The sequence below is a fragment of the Papio anubis genome, chromosome 18 (genome assembly GCF_008728515.1).
Source record: "Papio anubis isolate 15944 chromosome 18, Panubis1.0, whole genome shotgun sequence".
Classification (NCBI taxonomy): Eukaryota; Metazoa; Chordata; class Mammalia; order Primates; family Cercopithecidae; genus Papio; species Papio anubis.
In genome coordinates, this window is record NC_044993.1 from 57,133,397 (window position 1) to 57,152,369 (window position 18,973).

At 46.9% G+C, this 18,973-nt stretch overlaps 1 protein-coding gene and 1 long non-coding RNA gene across 3 annotated transcripts in view; both read right to left on the reverse strand.

Moving 5' to 3' along the window:
* The window catches only part of XYLT1 (xylosyltransferase 1), a 370,892-nt gene that overhangs the window by 290,861 nt on the left and 61,058 nt on the right, over positions 1-18,973 (reverse strand). The gene's annotated exons all lie outside the window — the stretch shown is intronic.
* On the reverse strand, positions 5,801-14,731 carry LOC116271310. The gene is made up of 3 exons (XR_004179828.1): positions 14,696-14,731; positions 12,102-12,105; positions 5,801-6,657 (listed from the first exon to the last, which is right to left on the reverse strand). It is a non-coding gene; the product is annotated as an uncharacterized LOC116271310 (long non-coding RNA).

An 18,973-nucleotide genomic window follows, 5' to 3' on the forward strand; every position in this document is an offset into this window, starting at 1 on the left:
GACTTCCCCATCTCACTGGAAAGAAAATCTAAACTTCTCACCTTGATCAGAAAGCCCTACAGGATCTTACCCCTGCCTGTTCCTCAAGCTCATCTCACACCATGCTTCCTTCTTCCTCTGTGCTCCAGCACTGATGGCCTAAGGTTTGTAGAACATTCCATTCTCTCTGCTGCCTCAAGGCCACTTCCCTCTGCCTGGGAGGGTTTTCATCCAAGTTTTCACATGGCTTCTCTGGTTGCTCAGGTCTAGGGCCAAATGTCATCTCCCTCAGGGCTCTCTTAGGACCACCCTCTTCAACACATCCTCCTGTTTTAATCCCAGGTACAACACTTGCCATGTTACTAGGTTCTACTTTTTTGGTCTGTTTGATCTCTGTATCTTATTCATTGCTGCATCCTCATCGTGCACACTCGCTGGCACTCCTAAAAAATATTTATTGAACGAATAAATGACCACCAGAAGGAGAAAGGAAACCTGCTGTCTCAGGACCCCAAATTCACTATGCCAAATGGGAGAGTTATGCTTGGAAACTGAGTCATGCAAAACACTGCCTTTCCCTTTGTTCCTAAACAGACAGCTGCAAGATAGAAGGCTACATATCTCTCCGGGTGGCCTCCCTCACCTTGACAATGTAAATTAACAGCTTATCTTCAGAGGTATGGACAAAGACAAGACTAGAAATCGTCACCCTGCCCATCTCAAGACAAATGTATATTAGACAGTTCCCTCCACTGTATGTTTACTTTATCCCATGTAAAATACGGATTTACTGAGCTTGAGATGAATACATAAGTGACTGTTCCCCTACCCCCGCCTTTCAAATGCAACATGTGGATCCGGTGAGAGTTAATCAAAGCCTCATAAGAATGTGACCTCTCACCTCACTCCCTACTTTCCTGTTTTTTCTTTCTTTCCTCCTTCCCCTTCTGCCCACTTTTGCACCTTTAAATACAGAGTCCTCAAAGCCCTCTTTGGAAAAAGCATGGGCCAGATCCTCCAGTGACTTTCGTCCCTTTTTCCTGGGGATGTCCTCAACCTTGGCAAAATAAACCTCTAAACTGATTGAGACCTGTCTCAGACACTTCGGTTTGCAGAAGAAACCACGACTGTAGTATATGATGTGAGTAGATGGCTCTGAAGGTGACGGTGTGTATTTTACATGATGGCATACCTCAATGTATTTATTTTTTATTTCTATAAATGTAAGGGGTACAGGAGCAATTTTGTTACATGGATAAACTGTGGAGTGGTGAAGTGTGGGCTTTTAGTGTATGCCATCATCCAAATGGTGTACATTATACCCATGAAGTAATTCTCATCATCCCCCCCAACCACCCTCCCACTCTTCACAGTCTCTAGTGTCTATCATTCCACACTCTATGTCTGTGTGTACACACATTTAGTTCCCACTCCCACTGATAAGTGAGATCATGCTGTCATACCTCAATGTAGATGCTAAATGTTCATCAGCAATATATGCTACATCTTTAGAGTTCAGAAAAATGTCATATGAGTCTGGGTGTGGTGGCTCACGTCTGTAACCCTAGTGCTTTGGGAGGCCATGGTGGGAGGATTGCTTAAGCCCAGGAGTTCAAGACCAGCCTGGGAAACATAGGGAGACCCCATCTGAAAAGAATTAATTAATTAATTTTTTTGTTTGTTTGTTTTTTTGAGACAGAGTTTTGCTCTGTTGCCCAGGCCGGAGTGCAGTAGTGCAAGCTCCGCCTCCTGGGTTCATGCCAATCTCCTGCCTCAGCCTCCTGAGTAGCTGGGACTACAGACGCACACCACCACGGCCAGCTAAATTTTTTTTGTATTTTTAGTAGAGACGGAGTTTCACCATGTTGGGCAGGCTGGTCTCAAACTCCTGACCTCATGATCCATCCGCCTCGGCCTCCCAAAGCGCTGGGATTACAGGTGTGAGCCACCATGCCCAGCCAACTGATTTTTTTTTTAATACGTCAAATGAAGAAGTAAATTCTCAGACCCAAGTTGTTCCAAATTTATTTAATAACTGAATCAGGTATCAGGTTTCAAATTTAAATTAATGAAAATGAAATAAAAGTAAAAACTTCAATTTCTCACTGCTGTAGCCACATTTCCAGGGCTTCTGATAGAGCCCCATGTGGCTGGTGGCCACCACACTGAACGGCACCGGGGTGGTTCATGTCACCCACCACAGCAGTGATCATCATTACGGTTCATGGAGAAGAGATTTCTACTCAGCCTTCGTGGAGGGCGCTTCTCCATGGGAGGCAGAGGTGGTCTCCACATGATCCATCAAGTCCAACCCTGCCAGCTTTTTCCTTCTGCTCTCTCAGAGGAGCTGATACGGCCCAGTGACTCCAACAGGGAGCATCTGGGCGGAGTGCCCTGGAGGCAGGAGTCCATCCTCACTGACATACAGCACAACTTCACCCACTCTGCAAGAAGCACCTGAGCTTCCATGTCAGACCACGGAGGAGGACAGCATTTCTGGAGATAAATAAAGCCACCACGCTCAGAGAAAACAACAGAGGAGGGTGGGAAGAGCTCTGGCCCTGGAGCTAGACCACCTGTGTTCGAATCCCAGCAGTGCTACTGACCAGCTATGTGACCTTGGGCACACAATTTAACCTATGACTCAGTTTACCTATAGGCAAAAGGTCAGCACCTACCCCATAGAGGAGTTGAAAGGAACAAATGAAACAGAGGATATAAAGCATTTGTTGGGCTGGGCTTGGTAGCTCTTGCCTGCAATCTCAACACTTTGGGAGGCCAAGGCAGGAAGATCACTTGAGGACAGGAGTTCAACACCAGCCTGAGCAAGAGAGTGAGATCCCTGCCCATCCCCCTGTATTAGTCCATTTTCACACTGCTATCAAGAACTACCTGAGACTGGGTAATTTATAAAGAAAAGAGGTTTAATTCACTCACAGTTCCACATGGGCTGGGGAGGCCTCAGGAAACTTACAATCGTGGCAGAAGAGGAAGGAGAAGCAAGGCACATCTTATATGGCAGCAGAAGAGAACGAGAGTGAAGGGGGAACTGCCAAACACTTTTAAAAGTATCAGATCTCATGAGAACTCACTCACTATCATGAGAACAGCATGGAGAAAACCTTCCTCCTCATCCCATCACCTCCCACCAAGTCCCTCCTTTGGCACACAGGGATTACAGTTCGAGATGAGAGTTGGATGGGGACATAGAGCCAAATCATATCACCCCCCCACCTGCACCAATCTCTTAAATATTAGAAAATGGAAGGGTGATGCATTCCTGTAGTCCCAGCTACTTCAGAGGCTGAGGCAGAAGGATCCCTTGAGCCCAGGAATTCATGGCGGCAGTGAGCCATGATTGCACCACTGCACTCCAGCCTGGGCGACACAGCGAAACCTTACCTCTAAAAAAATAAAAATAATTGCATAAAACATAGCATGTGTCACAAGTGCCTGGCACATCACAACGACTCCCTATAAATAATCATAATAATTATTCTTGCTCATTATAATATTTTGAGCTCTGCTCACACAACACAGGTGCCCCTGTTAAACTGAAGCCAAACTTCTAAAGCAGATCAATTACCAGGAGATCATTCACGGTATAAAGGATTCTCATCGGGGACTCCTTTAAATACAGCGAAATCTGTGAAGGGCTTTTCAACTAGGAATCAATTTACCATATTGACATGGAATTCTTCAGGGACCCTTCGGGAAAGGACTCAGATGTAGAGGGTCCTCTCTGTCACTCTCATCTGTTGGTTGGTGAACAGCAGACTCTGCTCACCACTCCTCCAATCAGCCATGGTGGGAGCTGTGATGTTTCACAAGGCGCCGCGGCAGAGAGATGAAAGTTGTTACGGGTGCTGTTGGATTTTAGGGATGCTAAGAGAACCAGATGTTTAAAAGTAGCCCTGTGCAAGTCCAAGCCAGAGCTGCCAAATTCTCCACGCAAGGAAAACAAAGGTGTCTGGCTTGGGAACGTTTGTTTGCCCCAGGCAGATTCTCTGAGTCTATTTAGAAAGGGTTACAAAGCAATGTTTGTATCTATACCCCTCCTGTGCAGGTTTGCAAAACCAGAAATAATGCCTGTCACTCATGCAGTGACTCCTGGGCACAACCTTAGAGCCAGTCCCTGCACTGGGCACCAAGGAAATACAGAGATGAAGCGAAACATCTGCTGGGTGAGCCATAGAAACAAAGTGTTCTTTGCTTCTGAGTCTGAAAGCTCAGCTGGGTGACCTTGGGCATGTTGCTTAACCTTTCTGCGATTCAGTCTTCTCATCTGTGAAATGGGGATAGCAGCAGGACATTCCACATGAACTCATTGTGAAAAATGAGTAAAGATAAATGAAGGAGTTGGAACAGCTACTGGCACACAGTAAGTGCTCAATAAATGTGTTCTTAGTTGTGGTAGTAAACTGCTGATAAGGGGCTAAATTTGGAGTGTTAGGGTAGTACATAAAAAAGCTATCTAGGCTGGGCGCAGTGGCTCACACCTGTAATCCCAACACTCTGGGAGGCTGAGGTGGGCAGATCACAGATCACTTGAGGTCAGGAGTTTGAGACCAGCCTGGCCAACACAGTGAAACCCTGTCTCTACTACAAATAGAAAAAACTAGCCAGGCATGGTGGCACACCCTATAATCCCAGCTACTCGGGAGTCTGAGGCGGGAGAATGGCTTGAACCCAGGAGGTGCAGGTTGCAGTGAGCTGAGATTATGCCACTGCACTCCAGCCTGGGCAACAGAGTGAGACTCCACCTCAAAAAAAAAAAAAAAGTATCTTACCAGGTGATCAGGAAATGATTACCATCCCATAGCCAGATTCAGCTCATGACCTATTTTCACAAATAAAGTTTTATTGGCACACAGCCACATTCATTTGTTTACATATTATCTCTGGCTGCTTTCCTGCTGCAGAGGCACAGTTCAGTAGTTGCCAAGGAGACTGAAGGGCCCTCAACATGTAAAATATCTCTTATCTGCTCCTTTAAGAAAAGGCTGGCCAACCTCTGATCCAATTCAATTCAGTAGGGATGTGATCAGGGAAGGCTTCCTGGAGGAGGTGACAAGGTAAATTTTCCTTGGTTAATATTGACTCTTGCATTTCAGAGTTATCGAGGAGGATACGTGGATCGGCAGGTTTGGGTAACAGAAAGGAAATAAGCATTGCCATCGACCTCTATCTGAATCAAATTCTATAGCAGGCGTCACAAAATGGTGGCTCATGGGCCCAGAAATAGTTTGCAATCTAATTTGATATGAACCTGTGGTGGTTAAAAACACCTGAGACAACATTGAATGACTGGGATTCATCATAATAAACTGCCTTTCTGGCTTCTATTAAAAACTCTGGCGATCTGGCAACCCTGGACCCACCCTTCCCATGGAGACCCCTTTTGCTGGGGTACCTGTTCTCCAGATCACCATGAGAACCTTTTCAATCCCCCCTTTTCTCTATGTCTACAGTCTCTGCTCTGATGCTATCAAAGGTCTCTCACACACATTCTTGGTTCCCTGCAAACCCATGAGGCAGACAAGGCAAGCTGAGAAAACCGAAGTTCAGAGAGGTTAAGTGACTTTCCCAGGGATAGCCAGCTGGTAAATGATAAAGCTGGACTGGAACCTGAGCCTTTGAGTCTAGCTCACTGTCCCTCTTCAGACACACAAACAGTGGAATCAGTCATTGCTACAATTTTACTAGGGCACTCCATAGTTTGAATAGCTTTTTTTTTTTTTTTTGAGACAGAGTATCACCCAGGCTGGAGTGCAGTGGCACAATCTTGGCTCACTGCACCCTCAGCCTCCTGAGTAGCTGGGATTACAGGCGCGCACCACCATTCCTGGCTAATTTTTGTATTATTCATAGAGACGGGGTGTCACTACGTTGGTCGGGCTAGCTCGAACTGCTGACCTCGTGAACAGCTCTTTCACATCTATGAGTCAAGACTGGACAATGCAGACCTTGGATCCATGGAAACCACATAAATATTGAGGGGCATACAGTCACCAAAGGACTGACAAGGCAAGGGGCTAAAACTCTAGAAAGGACTGGAAGTGGATGCATCTCAGGACTCAGAGTGGGCAAATCTGCTGGATCCAACAAGCACCACTTAAGTGCCTGCTGGAATCAAGACACAGAAAGAGGCCCAGCTCCCCCTCTGGGGCTCAGAATGTCATAGGGAGGGTGTTACCTGTAAAGGAACAACGTAAGACCGACTGTGTTTCTGCAAGACTAAAGGGCAGTGACAGCTGAAACTTCGGTGGCCTACACGGCAGATTTAAGGACTTACTCAGGGCACAGGTGGAGACGTGGATTTGAGCGGATATGAGTGATGTTTTTCGGGGAGTAGATGATGGGTGAACCGTGGCCCTTGGATGATGTATTCATTTCTCACCAGCTGCCATAACAAAGCGCCACTAAGTGGCTTAAACAATCGAAATGTATTGCCTCCCACTTCTGGAGCCTAGAAATCTAAGATCAAGGTGTTGGTAGGGCTGGTTCCTTTTGAAGCCTGTGAGAAAGAACGTTCCATGCCTCTCTCCTGGTGGTCTGCTGGGAATCTCGAATGTTCCTTCGCTTGTAGATGCATCATGCCCATCTCTGTCTTTGCCTCCCTGTGTGCATGGCTATGTCCAAATGTCCCCACCCCCAACTGGGTTTTGTTTTGTTTTACTCAGGCTGGAGTGCACTGGCTCAATCTTGGCTCATTGCAGCCTCCACCTCCCAGGTTCAGGTGATTCTCCCGCCTCAGCCTCCTGAGTAGCTGGGATTACAGGCGCCCACTACCATACCCGATTAATTAAAATGCCCCCTTTTTATAAGGACACCAGTCATATTAGCTTAGGGACACACCCTCCTCTAGTATGACTGCATCTTTGCAAATTACATCTGCCAGGACCGTCTTTCCAAATAAGGTCAACTTCTTCCAACGTACTGGAAATCGGGACTTCTACATATGAATCTGGGGACAGGAGAGGGACATCGTTCAACCCATAACAGATGACATCCTTAAGGTCACTGGGAAGCACGGCAGTGGAGGCTTAGATGCTCAAGGCCGTCCTTGAGGCTCCTCCCCACAAAGAGTAAAGATCTGTGTTCTCCCTGGTCTTTCTGGGCAGAATGAGAGTCCCCGGAGGTTCTGGTGCTGTGGGAAGGATCCTAAGCGTCGAGGGAAGGGGTGTGGACAACTCCAGGCCCCCAGCACTGGGAAGCAGCAGGAAAGCCCTGCTCCCTCCTCATTACGCCGTGAAAAACAGAAAACTCAATTTACTTAAGAATAGACAGGCTTTAACCTGAAGTTCATTCTCCCGCTCCACGATGCTTTAGCATCTACATGCAACCGCAGCTGCCAGCATCACACCCCGGTTGCACAGTCCGAGGGACCTATATTGGAAACATAATGGCATTTTCTCAACAAATTATCTCACGGCTGAAGTAATAACTTGTTTAGAGATACGCCAATTCAGATTTTCATCCCCTTAACCTGCCACTAAAAGAAAAGAGGTGTCGTCCCTGTGGCAAAATGGGAGCAGTTTAATCACTTCTGCACCCGTCCTCCGGCCCTCGCCCTCCACTCCAGCCCCCCCGGCCCCGCCACCGGCAGCTGCACGTTTATTAATTTTGAGCCATTGACAGAGTCTCTTTGGAAACCATGTTTTTTGACTTCTCAGGTCAACATCCTCCAGCTCTGTTATAATAAAGTACACACTGCCAGAGATAAAGCAAATATTTCTTTGGGAAAGGAAAACAAAATACAGCGGCTGTGTTTTCAACACAATGGCTAAGGATTCAGCCAGCAGACCTCTCCAACAGCGGCCATCAGGTTAACTGGCCCTGACCGGGCTTCTCATTTATTTGGCAACAGGGAAATCACAGCTTCAAACTCTTTCCTGGCACTGGCAGCTTTCTCGGTCTTTGGCCAGGTGGACGGGAAGGACAGGGGATGACAGTGAAAGGAATGCTGGGAGACACATCAAGCATTCAATCAACAAACAGTGAGTGCAGCTGACCCTGTGCCTGGCACTACGCTAGATTCTAGGTACCTCAGTGACTAACACAGATTATAGTACCTACTGCCCTCATAGAACTTGCTGTTTAGGGGCCGGGCGCCGTGGCTCACACCTGTAATCCCAGCACTTTGGAAGGCCGAGGCAGGCAGATCATTTGAGGTCAGAGTTCAAGACCAGCCTGGCCAACATGGTGAAACCCCATCTCTACTAAAAATACAAAAATTAGCTGGGAGTGGTGGTACATGCCTGTAATCCCAGCTACTCAGGAGGTTGAGGCATGAGAATTGTTTGAACCCAGGAGGAGGAGGTTGCAATGAGCTGAGATCACGCCATCACACTCCAGCCTGGGTGACAGAAAGAGACTCCGTTTCAAAAAAAAAAAAAAAAAGAGACAGAACTTGCAGTTTAGGAGGAGACACAGGTAACGAATCAACCCATCAACCTTCAAAGTCAGCTTGTAATGAAAGCCACGAGTGAAAGAAACAAGGTGTAGAGTTAGAGTGAGGAAGGCCAGCCGGAAGAGGGGACACCTGATCTGAAGTTTGAAGGACGAGCAGGAATCAACCCTACATTGGGAAAGTAATAACCCTATATTGGGAAGAGGAAAAAAGGGAGAGAAAAACAGAAGTAACAGCCAGGGGAATGACATAATCCAGTTCTCTCTCCTCTCTGTCTCTCTGTCGCACTCTCTCTCTTTCACACACACACACACACACACACACGTCTACAATCTATTCTTCAGAGTCAATTCTTTAACATTAGTGCTTGACAAAATGCAACTCTCCCTGGAATGAATTCCAATCAGCTCCAGCTCAGCGTGGATGAGTTTTTTCAGAGATCACGGCTGGAAAGGTTGGAAGGGAGATGATAGCACATAGGGACACTGGGCCCTTGGGGCGGGGGATGTTACAAAGGAAAAGGTACAAGGAAGCAAGGGAAAAGGACTTCAGATCAATTTCCTAAACTCCCGCCATTCTGCCTTGAGGTTGCTGGGACCGGAGCCACCTGGGGTGGGAGAATCTTCCAGAAAAGCCAGAGGGACTTCCTGCAAGTTGAATCACTGCCTAAATGTATACAGGGAGATATACTTATGGGCACATATTTAGCATTTGCAAGCCGAAGTTGTGGAAATGGTACAAGAACTGGCCAGGGCAACTTTGAGCTTGCCGAGGTAACTGTGTAGTGTTCTGTAACTGAGTTTTTTGAGGGAAGGGATGGCTTCTTCAACATCCTTTTCTATGTTCCTGGGCAGGTAATTTAATCTCTCTTTTTCTCTGTTCATATATCTGTAAAATGAGAATAACATCCCCACCTCAAGGAGCTGGGAGAAGTAAATTGAAAAATGTATGCTAAGCACTCAGATAATGCCTGGCCTAGTTGTTCAATGAAGGGTTAGTGGCTATGGTGGTTGTTATTATTATATTATTATATCAACTTCCACAACATTTAGGAGCACTAAACATTTATGAAATGTTTCTTGGCCAGTGAGCTCCTGCTTAAAAAATTATTACAGAAATAATTAGAAAATAAAATAAAATAAAAGCCATAGGCCCAAAGACATTTGCAACATTATTTAGAATATCAACAAAAATCTAAATGTTCAACAACTGAGCGATGGTGACATTAACTAAGGTGCATCAACTCAGTGGTGAATTATGCACTAATTAGCATGATCAGCAGAGAGATGACAGAAATGCTTTAAAAGTGTTTACAGGCTGAGCACGGTGGCTCATGCCTGTAATCCCAACACTTCGGGAGGCTGAGGCGGGTGAATAGCTTGAGCCCAGGAGTTGGAGACCAGCCTGGGCAACATAGCAAAGCCCTGTTTCTACAGAAAATAAAAAACACAAAAAATTAGCCAGGCATGGTGGTGCACACCTGTAGTCCCAGCCACCCAGGAGGCTGAGGCGGGAGGGTTCCTTGAGCTGGTGAAGTCAAGGCTGCGGTGAGCCCTGATTGCACCACTGCAGTCCAGCCTGGGCGACAGCGACCTTGTCTCAGAAACAGAAACAAAAAAAAAGTGTTTACAAAGTAATATTAAGTGAATATGAAAAAGACAAAGTGTACACAGTTTAAAAACAACGGGTATAGATAAATACAGGAAGAAACGGAAGACGTGAAAATTGCAGTTGGGTTGGAATGGTGGGTTATGGATAATATTTTTTAAAAGATGGTTTAAAACGTGAGAAAATACAAAATAAACTGCCTGTGGAGAAAATAGGATTCAAACTTATGAGGGCTTTATTTGGGGGCTGTTGGAACATACATTTCCTCCTTCGAGACATGGACAAAAAGAAGCTCACTCTCTTGTTTCCATGGGAAACACCTAAATGGAAGGTGAAAATGTCCATCATTAAGCTCTCCTGCTATGGAGCTTGTCTTATGTTAAATACATGGGTGTTTGTTTTACTATATCCTATTTTTTTCTTTTTTTTTTTTTTTTTTTTTAAGAGATAGGGTCTTACTCTGTCACCCAGGCTGGAGTGCAGGGGCATGATCATAGCTCACTGAAACCTCCAACCTCCTGGGCTCAAGCAATCCTCCTGCTTCAGCTTCCTGGAAAGCTGGAACTGCAGGGAACTTCCACCACACCTGGCTATTTTTAAAAATTTTTTAGAGACAGGGTCTCACTCTGTGGCCCAGGATGGCTATACCCTATTTTCTGGTGAATTTTATAGATAAATGAATCACAAACTATTCACCAAGTGCTTATGATGTCAAAGGCCTGTGTGGAATGACCACCATTCCAGCTTCCAGAGCGAGAAGAAGATACATAGAGACAAACAAGTAACCGATGGTAATAAGCCAGCCACAGCTAAAAATTACCAATGCTTCCTGCATGCCAGGGATCACTCTGTGGGTTTTATGGGAATAACTCCCTTTAATTCTCATATCCAACCTTGGATGCAGCTATTAGCCATTTGACAGATGAGGAGACATGCTCAGAAAGGGCAGGCGTCTTGCCCAAATCACACAACCAGTAAGCAGCAACACTTGGCGTTGAAGGTACAAATCCTCCTCCACGGTCTGCGATTTTAACACCTGGATTAGTCTGTTTTCACGGTGCTGATAAAGACACACCCGAGACTGGGTAATTTATAAAGAAAAAGAGGTTTAATGGAGTCACATTTCCATTTCCTGGCTGGTGAGGCCTCACAATCATGGCAGAAGGTGAAAGTCACGTCTTACATGGCGGCAGACAAGAGAGAATGAGAGAGCTTGTGTAGGGAAACTCCCCTTTATAAAACCATCAGATCTCATGAGAGTCACTCACTATCACAAAAACAGCACCAGAAAGACCTGCCCCCATGATTCAATAACCTCCCACTGGGTCCCTCCCACAACACGTGTGAGAATGATGGGAGCTACAATTCAAGATGTGACTTGGGTGTGGACACAGCCAAACCATATCACTACTGCAGAAGAAGAGCCATGAAAGCTGTTCACAGCAGGAGACGCAAAAGGCCCTTTCCTCAACGCCCATCTGGGAATACCTCACCCTTGTCTCCATTCCAGACACAATTCTCCATTGAGAGCCGTCCTCCAAGACCCCAGGTTCACAGGGGCTAGAAGAGCAGCTTGAAACACTGGACATGCCATTTGGAGCCAGAGGTCAGGCCAGGTGGGAGGTGTCCACTAGCAGGTGAGGGACAAAGAGATTCTCTCTGTGCAGTTCAGACCACAGCCATGGAGAATTATTTAAACCCCTCATGGGAAATCGCAGCAACGTCAGACAGATTCAATGTGCGTGACTGTATGTGTGTGTGCCTATGTGTGGTTGGGGGAGGGGCTCAGGGAGGAGGTGTGACAAGCCTGAGTGACCCAAGAGGGACACAGGGCCCAGGGAGGGTCAGAGACTCCTCTGCCATCCAGGGAGGACACAGCAAGCTGAGCAGTGCCTGATGAAACCAAGAGAGTCTCAGATCCTGTCCCTTTTCCTCCTCAGAACTCAAAGCACTGGATCCTTCGTTCAGAAAGCAAGAGAAAACACCAATACAATTCCCGCTACAGCTGAGGATGAGGGCGTGGAGCAGGTCACACAGACATACTAGCAGGCCTGCAAAGTCGAAACCGTAACAGCCACAATAACTCACACATGTCAACAACTGACCTGGCACCAGGTGTTGCCCCATTTAACCTCCAAGACTCTCCTGTGAGGTGAGAACCATGATCGTCCCCATTATACAGGTGAGAAGACCGAGGCTGACGGGAGTTCATCATGTGGTGCACAGGGAGCAAAGCCATGATTCGAATCCAGGAAGCCTCTCTGTCTTAGGAAGACACACACGCACCCACTCGTCATGCAACAACAGATGCAGAAGTAACAGTCAGAGTTGGCCAGGCACAGGGGCGGTTGCCTGTAATTCCAACAACTCGGGAGGCTGAGGTGGGAAGACGGCTTGAGGTCAGCAGTTCAAGACCAGCCTGGGCAATATATTGAGACCCTGTCTCTAAAAAGTAAAAATTTAAAAAGATAAACATTCAGAGTTGTGTACATTCACAAAAGGCATGCAAACATAGCATAGGGATAGGATAGGCATAAACGTGTGCAGAGAGCTGCAACCACGCGCATCGGCCCCTCATCTCCAAATAAGGGCTGCCTCTTTGCACACCTCCGAGGGGTGCCGTCCACACAGAATACAACATAAACTTGTAATATTGCCGCACACAAGCACATAACTTTCTGGAGGGACGACTCAGATTAGAAAAACAGCATTTAGAGTGCCCCCGGTTAATCAAATGGCCTCGCCACCCCGCGCCACCTCTCTACACAGCTGACATTGCTGATCAATGTCGCGGCTGTGCAAAGGGGGCATTTGATACCACAAAAGGAGCCAACTCCTGCTGAGGAATGAATGTGGCGCTTGTCAGCCCTGCCCCAGGCAGCAGCACAACACGATGCCCTGTTTCCCCTGGAATCGGGGCCCTGCGTCCGCTCCAGCCCTCATTTTCACGTCTTTCTTCCCAACAGACACAAGGCCGGCTCAGTTCTGGAGAAATGGTGTGGCTGCCAAGGCCCAGTGGAGGGAGAAGGCCTTGAAAAGTCACTTTATAAAGCATCCCTGCTCGCAGCAGCCAAGCCACGAGGCCGGAGCGGCTGACTTTCCATTCGCCACACACCCCACCCAAAGACGAGAACTCTGCCACAGCCAGCCCTTATTCTCACCCGCTGGGAGCCCCGGGGAGCTGGAATCACAGGGATGGCAGCAAGGAGCCCTTGGCAGCAAACCCAGCTCCTGGCATCTTCCTCGGGGGCTGTAGCTTGCTACGGTCACCCGAGCCAGTCTGATGCAAGAACTGAATGATGCCCATTCACTGTGGGGCCCTCATGAGCCGGGAGATGCCCAGGCTGAGACTGGGGCAGGCAGACTGTCTGTCACCTGCGGAGGCTGAGACAACCTCGAGGCAGGAAGAGAACCCAGGGCTTGAAGCTAGCAGAAGCCAGGCCCTGGGGCCCCGATGCATGATGAGAGTGAAAAGAAAGGCACAGTGATGGAAAGAATTCCTCCATTTCCCCTCCCTGCCCTCAGTTACTTCCTATCCATACAGAGCGGGGATGAAGACTTTAAGATTCCACTATTCAGCTGGGACTGGTGACTCACGCCTGTAATCCCAGCAGTTTGGGAGGTCGAGGTGGGTGGATCACTTGAGATCAGGAGTTTGAGACCAGCCTGGCCAAGATGGAGAAACCCCACCTCTACTAAAAATACAAAAATTAGCCGGGCGTGGTGGTACGTGCCTGTAATCCTAGCTACTCAAGAGGCCGAGGCAGGAGAATCACTTGAACCCGGGAAGTAGAAGCTGCAATGAGCTGAGATTGCACCACTGTAGTCTAGCCTGGGCAACAGAGTGAGACTCTATTTTATAAAAATGAAAGAGACTCCACTATTCATGCACTCACACGCTCATTCAACAAATATTATTGAGCACCTACTATGTGATGGTTGTTATTGTTTTAGGCACTGGGAATACGTTAGTCGAATAAATAGTTACCACCTGCATGGAGCTTGTTCTCAAAATTCTCAAGCTCTCCCAGCCCTCCCCATAATGAACAGCTGTGTGACCTAGAGCACACTGCTTCCCCTCTCTGTGCTCCAGTGAAGTCTCACTCAGGGTTCCTGTGAATCACCATCTGGGAGCCAGTAAACGCCCCCGTGGAGCCTAAACTAGACTAAGTTGGTTTCCATCACTCACAGCCAGAAGAATTCTGCCTAAGAAATCGGGAAAGAGAGCGGAGAAGACAAAAAGCAGGTTTGGGAAGGCTGCAGGAAGCTGATGAGTCATTTGCTCATCTGGAAAGCAGATGGGAAGACACGTGGAGACCAGGAGGCCCTGGGGAAGAGAAGCTGTATTCACGCCAGCCTTCCCCAGCAAGCCTCAGAAGCTGGGGGTCAAAAGGGACCACAAGGCCCATTTAAACAAGGAGGAAGATGCTGAACAGCTAAAGGGCTCGTTCAAAAGAAAAAAAAAAGGCCATTTCTTCTCCTTGTTCACTCAATGTTCCTTCAACAAATTATTCTGTGTGCTTAGAATATACGAGGCCCTGGGTTGGGTGTGGTACGCAACAGAAAAATAAAACGTAAGAACATAGTATGTCTCTTCCCACAGGATCATACGGTCTTTTGAAAGTCCCCCTTTTAATTTTAAACCTTTTGCTGCTTCTTTTATTTATTTTTATTTTTTAATTATTTTTCTGAGACAGAGTCTTGCTCTGTCACCTAGGCTGGAATGCAGTGACACAATCTTGGCTCACTGCAACCTCCGCCTCCTGAGTTCAAGTGATTCTCCTGCCTCGGCCTCCCAAGTAGCTGGGATTATAGACCCCTGCCACCATGCCCAGCTAATTTTTGTATTTTTAGTAGAGACGGGGTTTCACCATGTTGGCCAGGAGTCTTGAACTCGTGGCCTCAGGTGATCCGCCCGCCTCGGCCTCCCAAAGTGCTAGGATTACAGGCGTGAGCCACTGCGTCAGTCTATTTATTTTTATTTTTAAAATTTATATATATATGTGCACACGTGTGTGTGTGTATATATATATATAATGGGTATAACACAGCGTTATTTTTAAGGAATAAGAGATATTCTGCTTTTCAAAGTGCCTGCTAAGCCCAGCGACATACGCTTGGTTAGCAATCACTAAATCTTCCATATATTTTATAGAGATGGGGTCTTGCTATGTTGCCCAGTCTGGACATGCGTTCCTGGGCTCAAGTGATCCTCCTGCCTCAGCCTCCCATGTGCTAGGATTATAGGCATGAGACACCAGCACCCAGTCTCTTTTTTTTTGTTTCTCTGCCTGCTCCCCACCCATCTGTGGGACCCCTACTGAAATAAGAACTGTACGGTGTTCAAGAAGGGTATGGCCTTGGGATTCAGGCAGGTCTGCATTCTAACCCAGGGCCTTCTACTTTCTGGCTATGTGCCCCTGAGCAAGTAACTTGGCCTCTGCTATGGCTTAGATGTGTTTGCCCTCCAAACCTCATGTTAAAATTTGATCCCCAGTGTTGGAGGTGGGGTCTAATGGGAGGTGTTTGGGTCTTGGGCGTGGATCCCTCACGAATAGATCAATGCCCTCCCTCTATTAGTTCTGAAAGAGCTGGATGTTTACAAACAGCCTGGTCTTCCCCTCCCTCTCTCTTGCTTTCTTGCTTACCTGTAATCTCTGCACATGCCAACTCCCCTTCACCTTCCACCGTGAGTGAAGCTGCCTGAGGCCCTCGCCAGATGCAGATGTCTAATCTTGAACTTACCAGCCATCAGACTCATAAACCAAATAAACTTTCTTTCTTTATAAATTACCCAGCATCAGATATTCCTTTATAGTAATACAAAACATACGATGATAGCCTCTCAGAGCCTCAATCACCTGCCCTGGAAAATGGGTACAACACAGAGTTCTTTTTAAGGAATAAATGATGTTTTGCTTTTCACAGTGCATGTTAAGTGTAGTGACATATGCTTGGTAAGCAATCATCGAGTGAGAACATATTATAAATTCTCATGAATTCTAAGAGCCAAAGCCCTGTGAATATCACAGTACTGATCTTCTAAAGTCAATATCAACTCTCTCATGATTCAGACTCACTCCTGAGTTTTGTGCTTGGATACTCACAGTTTCACTACTAAATTTCCTAATCAGTTACCTAATTTTCAGCTTCAAACTGGAAAAATTCCTCCAGTGTTTTGAAAACTCACTGCCTAGCACCACAATATGCTTGGTTGATGTGCTTCTAGCTGCCAAAACAATAGGCCGGGGGCGGCGGCTCAGGCCTATAATCCCAGCACTTTGGGAAGATGAGGCGTCCTGAGGTCAGGAGTTTGAGACCAGCCTGACCAACACTGAGAAACCCCATCTGCACTAAAAATACAAAAATTAGCCAGGTATGGTGGCGCGCGCCTGTAATCCCAATTCCTCGGGAGGCCGAGGCAGGAGAATCGCCTGAACCCAGAAGGCTGAGATTGCGGTGACCCGAGAGATTGCGCCATTGCACTCCAGCCTGGGCAACAAGAGTGAAACTCCATCTCTAAAAAAAAAAAAAAAAGAGTAACAAGTGTTAGATATTGGTGGGGGTGGCATCAGAAGGGCTTTGTGTGACATTCCCAGGTCTGTTCTGAGCGCAGAGCGAGCGCAGAGGCCAGAGGCCAGATTTAGATAGCACTGAGAACTCAAATGAGGCTCTAGAAACTGAGCCAAACAATGTAGCCATAATGACACATGTCAAAACTGAAGAAGGCCTTAGTCAGGGGAAAAAAGATGCAAATTACAAAGACCTTCTTCAGAGCCACCTTCTAAAAGTGAACAGAAGGAGTAGGAAGCTGCCACAGCGTACCAGAACCTCCTCCTTCGACGCTAGAAAGAGTAACAGGTCAAGCTCCAACTTGCAATTTAGTTCTATTTTGAAGTTTACTGGAAAGCAGAAAATAAGAAGGAATTTGAGAGACGCCGGCAGTTTGAAGGCAAGGAGGAACTGAAATATACACATTAGACCCAAGAACACAAAAGTCCTAGCAGCTTGGATCTGCTACTTCCCGACAGTTCCTCAAGGCTCCTCATGCACCAGCCAATCAGCAATGATGTGCGTATTTCAGCAATGATGTGCATAACATTGATCTTGAACCACAGCTATCTTCCTAGTTCCTTTTGTCAGGAGAAAAGATGGGGGTGGTCACACATTTGAGAAGGAAAGTCCATTAACATTACTCAATTGGTTTTGAAGTATTGAGACACTTTTTTTTTTAGATGGAGTCTCACTCTGTTGCCAAGGCTGGAGTGCAGTGACGCGATCTCGGCTCACTGCAACCTCTGCCTATCGGGTTCATGTGATTCTCCTGCCTCAACCTCCTGAGTAGCTGGGACTACAGGTGCCCACCACCACATTCGGCTAATTTTCGCATTTTTAGTAGAGACAGGGTTTCACCATGTGGGCCAGGCTGGTCTCGAACTCCTGACCTCAAGTGATCCACCTGCCTTGGACTTGCAAAGTACTGAGAATACAGGTGCCAGCCACCACGCCGAGCTGAGACACATTTTTAGGGTGTGTGTATGACAGAGTTTTATGGTTGCAAACAAAAGACTCCATGCTGCCCAGTTCAGGCATAAAAGGAATATCCTGAATGATACCAGATGATCTGTAGGATGCTTGGGACAACCAAAGCCAAATGTGGAGGCTCTGCTGTGGGAGATCACATCCCAACCACACTGGCACTGACCAGCACAGACCCTGTCCCTGCTGCTAATGAGTTCACACTGCCACCACCAAGCACAAACCCCAAACCTTGACCGCTGTTGGCTGCCCCTTTTGCCAGAATCGATTCTGTACCAGGCTGGTTTCCCCACATAACTTGTTCTTTCAGGAAATCCAAAAGTATTGACACAAAAGGTGTATTAGAGCCCTAAGTACGTAGAGAGAAAAGCGGGTACAGTAAGCTTTGATTCTCCATTGTTTGTTGTATTAGTTTGTTTTCATGCTGCTGATAAAGACACACCTGAGACTGGGCAATTTACAAAAGAAAGACTTTATTGGTCTCACAGTTCCATGTGGCTGGAGAGGCCTCACAATCATGGCAGAAGACGAAAAGCACATCTAGCATGGCGGCACACAAGGGAAGAGAGAGCTTGTGCGGGAAATTCCCCTTTTCAAAACCATCGGATCTCACGAGACTTATTCACTATCACGAGAACAGCACAGGAAAGAACCACCCCCATCCTTCAGTTACCTGCCACTGGGTTCCTCCCATGACATGGGAATTCTGGGAGTTACAATTCAAGATAAGATTTGTGTGGGGACATAGCCAAACCATATCACCTGTCATTACTTTTTTTTTTTTTTTTTTTTGAGATGGAATCTCACTCTGTGGCCCAAGCTGGAGTGCAGCGGTGTGATCTCGGCTCACTGCAACCTCTGCCTCCTGGGTTCAAGCCATTCTCCTGCCTCAGCCTCCTGAGTGGTTCGGATGACAGACATACATCATCATGCCCGGCTAATTTTGTCTTTTTAGTAGAGACAGGGTTTCACCATGTTGGCCAGGCTGCTCTCGAACTCCTGACCTCAAGTGATCTGTTTGCCACAACCTCCCAAAGTGCTGGGATTACAGGTGTGAGCCACCATGCCCGGCTGCCTGCAATTACTTTCATTAGCACCAGGCTTCTTGCATATTTTACAGATTGCTGTCAATGGGCTAATAAACAGGTGTGTTAACACATCTAGCAGTAAAGAATTGGGGCCCTGGAACCTGCATGCCTGGGTCTGAACCCTGCTCCCCAACCCTTACTTGCTGGAAGACCTTGGGCAAATTATTCAACTCCCATCTGAGAGTATTATTCATAACAGCACCCACCTCATGGGCCAGCAGTGAAACTTACAGAAGTCAATTTAAACCAACCACTGAACATAGTACTTGTAATATGAGTTTGTACAAAAGTATCAGTTGATATTGTTGATGTTGATAATAAAAGCTAAAATAACATTATAACCCCC